Below are 7,703 nucleotides of genomic sequence, written 5' to 3'. Positions count from 1 at the left end.
TATCCAAAAAAAATGTTTTAAAAATAATAATTACACTTATAAAACTCTGACCTAACATATTAAGAAAAATAGAAAACCCAAATTACAAATGTCAGGAATGAAACAGGAGATATCGTACAAATACTATTAACATGAGAAAGATAATCTGGGAATTTTATAAATAACTTTATGCTAATACATTTGACAACTTAATTAAATGAACAAACTCCTTAAATAACAAAATTTACAAAGACGGACACAAGAAGAAACAGATAATCCAAAATGTCAGGGAACTTCAAAGTCAAAATTATTTCTGTAACAATTCTAAAAAGTTCTTTGTATTTTCTTTTCAGAGTGTGTGAGAGAGAGAGACAGACAGACAGGAAGAAAGAGATATTAGAAACATCAACTTGTAGTTGTTGCACTTAGTTGTTCACTCACTGCTTTCTCATATGTGCCTTGCCCAGGTAGCTTCAGCCAAGCCAGTTACCATGGGGTCGTGTCTATGATTCCACACTCAAGCTGGTGATCCCTGCTCAAACAGGTGACCTTGGAGTTTTGAACTTGGGTCCTCAGCATCCCAGGTCACACTCTACCCACTGCACCAGTGCCTGGTCAGGCAATTTCTTTGTATTTTCTATTTTTAGTATTTCACAAGTGGAGTTTTCCATAGGCTATATAATACACGATATTGTAATAGCTTGAATACAGAAGCTGACGTGAAAACTAGCTGTCTTCTATTGAACTAGATATTAAAATGTAAAACAACACCTCTCTTCTCGCCAAAAAAATGTATTTTTTTAGAAAGTATGCTAACTTTTCAAAAAATGTTATTACTATTTACTAGTTTTTGAACAAGTTGATAAACACTTAATTTTTTGTTTTAAATTTTAATATAGTTTATAAGCAAATGTAACTATATAAACAAAGCTATTTGGGGGATTCAGCAGTTTTTAAAAATTTAAATGGAACTTGAAAACAAAATGTTTACAAACCACTAATTTAATATATCTGACATAAGGTCTTTCAGAAAATAGAGGTGGAAGAAATCTTCCAAATTTACTCTATGAGGTCAACATAGTAGCACTGATACCAAAACCTAATAAGTTATCATAGACTATACAGTCCAATATCCTTATGAATGTACATGAAGTAATCATTTAAAAATACCCTCAAATTAAATAAAACAACAAATAAAAAAGATAATACATCGTGATCAAGTGGGCTTTAGTCCAGGATTGTAAGGTTGAAATAACAGTTGAAAATCAACAGAATTCACCACATTAACAGAAAAATATCGCTATAAAATACAACCATCTCAATAAATACAGAAAAGATATTTTACAAAATTCAATATCCATTCCTGATAAAAGCTCTCAGTAAACCAGGAATTGAAAGGAACTACATCAATCTAATAAAAAGCATCTACAGAAAAAAATACACCTAACATTAAATTCAATGGTAAAATATTAAACTTTTCCCTTAATATCAGGTACAATGTAAAAATATCTTCTCTCACTATTACTATTCAACATTGAACTACAAGTCTTAGCACATTCAATAGACTTCAAAAAACCAGAAAAACTAATCAAACAAATAAAAAGCAAAAAGAGAAGTAAAGATATTAAATTGAAGAGAAAGCAATAAAATTGTCTTTATAGTTATACAACATAATTTTTATAAGGAAACCCTCAAAAATTTTCAAAACAATAATAGAACTAATAAATAAATTGATCAAAGCCACAGACAGCAAGGTCAATACACAAAATTTAATTGTATTTCTATATATTAACAAACAAAAATTGGAAAAAGGAATTTTCAAATACTATTGACAATGACATCCTAACTATGGAATACCTAATTAAACTTCTGCATTAGAAACTACAAAATACTGCTGAAATTTAGAAAGATCTAATAAATGGAAAGATATATCATGTTCATGGATCAAAATGTCCAGTGTTGTTAAGATACAAATTTCCCACTAATTGATCTATAAATTTCATGCAAACATAAACTAAATCTGAACAGACTTTATGTATGTATGTACTACATGTACAGTATGTACTTTTTGGAGAAATCAACAAGTTGATTCAAAATTTATATTATATGACAATGCAAATGCTCAGAATTGACAAAACAGTCGACACACACACACACACAAAGGAAGACTTTAGAAGACTCACATTATCTGATTTCAACACTTAGAATAAAGCAACAATCATTAAGACAAAATAGTACTGGAGTAAGTCTAGAAAAGAGATTCATGGATTGAGATAGACCAGCAATCATTCCACACATAAAATGTCAGTTGATTTCCAGAATAGTATCAAGGCAATTCCTGTGGACAAAAAATCATTGGAGCAAGCAGATAAGTGTAGAATAAAACTAAATTTGACTGCTATCTCACATAATACATGTAGCATTCTTTTTTAAAAATTAATTTTAAAGGGGTGACATTGATAAATCAGGGTACATATGTTCAGAGAAAACATCTCTAGGTTATTTTGACATTTGATTATGCTGCATTTCCATCACCCAAAATCCAATTGTCTTCTGTCAACTTCTAACTGGTTTTCTTTGTGCCCCTCCCCTCCCCCAACTCCTCCCTCTCTTCCCCCCCCCACCTCGTAACCCCCACACTTTTGTCCATGTCTCTGAGTCTCATTTTTATGTCCCACCTATGTATGGAATCATATAGTTCTTAGTTTTTTCTGATTTACTTATTTTGCTCAGTATAATGTTATCAAGGTCCATCCATGTTGTTGTAAATGATCCAATGTCATCATTTCTTATGGTTGAGTAGTATTCCATAGTATATATGTCCCAAAGCTTTTTAATCCACTTTTCCACTGACGGACATTTGGGCTGTTTCCAGATATTTACTATTGTGAACAATGCTGCCATAAACATGGGGGTGCATTTCTTCTTTTCAAACAGTGCTATGGTGTTCTTGGAGTATATTCCTAAAAGTGGTATAGCTGGGTCAAAAGGCAGTTCGATTTTTAATTTTTTAAGGAATCTCCATACTGTTTTCCACAGTGGCTGCACCACTCTGCATTCACACCAGCAATGCAGGAGGGTTCCCTTTTCTCCACATCCTTGTCAGCACTTATTCTGTGTTGTTTTGTTGATGAGTGCCATTCTGATTGGTGTGAGATGATATCTCATTGTGGTTTTAATTTGCATTTCTCTAATGATTAGTGATGTTGAGCATTTTTTCATATGCCTATTGGCCATCTGTATGTCCTCTTTGGAGAAGTGTCTATTCATTTCTTTCGCCCATTTTTGATTGGATTGTTTGTCTTCCTGGTATTGAGTTTTACAAGTTCTTTATAAATTTTGGTTATTAACCCCTTATCAGACGTATTGTTGAGTATGTTCTCCCATTGTGTAGTTTGTCTTTTTATTCTGTTCTTATTGCCTTTAGCTGTGCAAAAGCTTTTTAGTTTGATATAGTCCCATTTGTTTATCCTGTCTTTTATTCACTTGCCCGTGGAGATAAATCGGCAAATATATTGCTGCGAGAGATGTCAGAGAGCTTACTGCCTATGTTTTTTTCTAAGATGCTTATGGTTTCCCGCCTTACATTTAAGTCTTTTATCCATTTTGAGTTTATTTTTGTGAGTGGTGTAAGTTGGTGGTCTAGTTTTATTGTTTTGCTGGTAGCTGTCCAATTTTCCCAACACCATTTGAAGGGGCTTTACTCCAATGTGTGCTCTTACCTCCTTTGTCAAATATCAGATGTCCATAAAAGTGTGGGTTTATTTCTGGGTTCTCAGTTCTGTTCCATTGATCTACAATATATGCCTGTTCTTTTGCCAGTACCAGGCTGTTTTGAGTACAATGGCCTTGTAGTATAACTTGATATCCGGAAGTATGATACCTCCACTTTATTCTTCCTTTTCAAGATTGCTGAGGCTATTCTTGTTCTCTTTTGGTTCCATATAAATTTTTGGAATATGTGTTCTATATCTTTGAAGTAAGTCATTGGTATTTTAATTGGTATTGCATTGAATTTATAAATTGCTTTGGGTAATATAGACATTTTAATGATGTTTATTCTTTCTAACCATGAGCATGGTATATGCTTCCACTTGTTTGTATTTTCCCTGATTTCTTTTATCAATGTTTTATAATTTTCTAAGTACAAGTCTTTAATCTTCCTGGTTAAATTTATTCCTAGGTACTTTATTTTTCTGGTTGCAATGGTGAATGGGGACTGCTTCCTTAATTTCTCTTTCTGAAAGTTCATTGTTAGTGTATAAAAATGCCTCTGATTTCTGAGTATTAATTTTATATCTTGCCACCTTGCTGAATTCATTTATCAGATCTAGTAGTTTTTTTGACTGAGACTTTAGGGTTTTCTATATACAATATCATATCATCTGCAAATAATGATAGTTTTACTTCCTTTTTTCCAATTTGGATGCCTTTTATTTCTTCTTCTTGTCTGATTGCTGTGGCTAGGACTTCCAGAACTATGTTAAATAAGAGTGGTAAAAGGGGGCACTCCTGCCTTGTTCCTGAAATTAGGGGATTGCTTTTAACTTTTGCCCATTGAGTATGATGTTGGCTGTGGGTTTGTCATAGATGGCCTTTATCATGTTGAGGTATGTTCCCTGTATTCCCACTTGGCTGAGAGTTTTGATCATGAATGGGTGCTGGATTTTATCAAATGCTTTTTCTGCATCTATTGAAATTATCATGTGGTTTTTCTCCTTTCTTTTGTTTATGTGATGAATCACATTGATTGATTTGTGAATATTGTACCAGCCTTGCTTCACAAGAATAAATCCCACTTGACCATGGTGTGTGATTTTTTTCATATATTGCTGGATCTGGTTTGCTAATATTCTGTTGATGATTTTAGCATCTAAATTCATCAGGGATATTGGCCTATAATTTTCTTTCTTTGCGTTGTCTTTGCCTGGTTTTGAAATCAGAATTATACTCGCCTCATAAAGGGAGCTTGGAAGTCTTCCTTCCTCTTGAATTTTTTGAAATAGCTGAGAAGGATGAGAGTTAGTTCTTCTTTGAATATTTGGTAGAATTCACTTGTGAAGCCATCAAGCCCAGGACTTTTCTTTTTTGGAGTTTTTTGATAACTGTTTCAATCTCATTTGTTGTAATTGGTCTGTTTAGGTTTTCTGATTCTTCCAGATTAATTTTTGGAAGATTATATGTTTCAAGAAATTTGTCCATTTCATCTAGGTTGTCTAGTTTTTTGGTGTACAGTTCTTCATAGTATTTTGCTACAATATTTTGTATTTCTGTTGTGTCTGTTGTTATTTCTCCACTCTCATTTCTAATTTTATTTATTTGAGTCCTCTCTCTTTTTTTCTTGGTGAGTCTGGTTAAAGGTTCATCAATCTTGTTTACCTTTTTAAAGAACCAGCTCCTGGTTTCATTGATCCTCTGTATTGTTTATTTAGCCTCTATGTAATTTATTTCTGCTCTGATCTTTATTATTTTCTTCCTTCTACTACCTCTGGGCTTTACTTGCTATTATTTTTCTAGTTCTTTTAGATGCAGGGTTACATTGTTTATTTGAGCTTTTTCTAGCTTCTTAAGGTATACCTGTAATGCTATGAACTTCCCTCTCAGGACTACTTTTGCTGTGTCCCATAAATTTTGAGTTGATGTATGCTCGTTATCGTTCATTTCTAGGAATTTTAAAATTTCTTCTTTGATCTCATTGTTAACCCATTCATTATTTAATAACATGCTATTTAGTTTCCAAGTGTTTGAGTATTTTTCAGTTTTTCTGTTGTAGTTGATTTCTAGTTTCATGCCATTGTGATCAGAGAAAGTGCTCGATATAATTTCAATCTTCTTAAATTTGTTGAGACCGCTTTTGTGTCCTAACATATGGTCTATCCTAGAGAATGTACCATGAGCACTTGAAAAGAATGTATATTCTGCTGCTTTAGGGTGAAAGGTTCTGAAGATATCTATTAAATCGAGTTGATCTAGTATGTCCATTAAGTCTGCTGTTTCTTTGTTGATTTTCTTTCTTGAGGATCTATCTAATGATGTTAATGGAGTATTGAAATCCCCTATTATTATAGTATTGCTGTTGATCTCGCCCTTTAAATCCATCAAAGTCTGCTTTATATATTTAGGTGCTCCTTTGTTAGGTGCGTAGATATTTATAACAGTTATATCTTCCTGTTGGATTGCTCCCTTTATCATTATGTAGTGACCTTCTTTATCTCTTACTACAGCCTTTGTTTTAAAGCCCATTTTGTCTGATATAAGTTTTGGTACCTCAGCTTTTTTTTCATTTCTATTTGTGTGAAATATTTTTTCCATCCTTTTATCTTCAGTCTATGTGCATCTTTTGTTTTAAGGTGTGTCTCTTGTGGGCAGCATATGTATAGGTCCTGTATTCTTATCCACGCAGCTACCTTATGTCTTTTGATTGGATCATTTAATCCATTTACATTTAAGGTTATTATTGATATGTAGTTGTTAATTGCCATTTTATTCTTTAAAACTGTATTCCTCTTTTACTATATTCTTTTTCTCCTTTGACCTGTTTACAACAGGCCCCTTAACATTTCTTGCAGCCTTGGTTTGGTTGTAGTGAATTCCTGAGGTTTTTTTTGTCTGGAAAGCTTTTTATTTCTCCTTCAATTTTAAACAATAGCTTTGCTGGATAAAGTAGTCTTGGTTGTATGCTCTTGTTCTGCATTACTTTGAATATTTCTTGCCATTCCCTTCTGGCCTCAATTGTTTCTGTTGAGAAGTTGATAGTCATCCTTATGGGGGTTCCTTTGTGGGTGATAGTCTTTTTTTCTCTAGCAGCTTTTAATATTTTCTTGTTATCACTTAGCTTTGGTATTTTAACTATGATGTGTCTTGGTGTAGATTTCTTTGGGTTTCTCTTTAATGGAGTTCTCTGTGTTTCTTGCACTTGTGAGACATTTTCCTGCCTGAATTGAGGGAAATTTTCAGCTATGATATGTTTGAACAAAGTCTCTATCCCTTGTTTTTTCTCTTCTTCTTCAGGGATCCCTATGATGTGGATGTTATTTCTCTTCATGTTGTCAGAGTTCCTCAGACTTTTTGAGTCTCTTTTCTTTTTTCTGCTCTTCTTCTGTGCCTTCATTTATCTTGTCCTCCAACTCGCTGATTCGATTCTCAGCTTTATCCATCCTGTTTTTAATTCCTTCCATTGTGTTCTTTATTTCTGGTATTGTATTTGTCATTTCTGACAAATTATTCTTTTTTATTATTTCAATGTCCTTTTTTATATTTGCTATCTCTTTATTTACGTGTTCATAATGACCATCTATTGTTCTAATATGTTTGAGCATCCTAACAATCATTATTTTAAACTCTGCATCTGGTAATTTGGTTATATCTGACTCATTTAAGTCCTTTTCTGGGGATTTCTCTTGATTCATTTGTGTTGCATTTCTCTGCCTTCTCATTTTGTCTGTGTAAAAGGAGGTTTGGGCCACTGAAGTCCACTGGGTGTGGCCTCTGTGTTCCATAGGTGTGGTCTGTTTGCAGGTCCGCCACCCCCTTTGCTGTTGCTGCCTAGGGCGTTCGGGTATAGGCATTGTTGTTGCCTGCCCACTGGGCCTGTTGCTGTGGTTTCCACCTCTCCTTCACGGGAGTGGCTGTAATCATGTGCTCGGGTGTACAAGCCTTGGTGGCCTTGGGCTTTGCTCCGCATGTAGCATTCTTATAAATTCTAGGCATGTTGCTGTTGTGGA

The sequence above is a fragment of the Saccopteryx bilineata genome, chromosome 5, assembly GCF_036850765.1.
Source record: "Saccopteryx bilineata isolate mSacBil1 chromosome 5, mSacBil1_pri_phased_curated, whole genome shotgun sequence".
NCBI lineage: Eukaryota > Metazoa > Chordata > Mammalia > Chiroptera > Emballonuridae > Saccopteryx > Saccopteryx bilineata.
The sequence above is the reverse complement of the archived record's forward strand: the minus strand, read 5'-3'. Positions refer to the sequence as shown.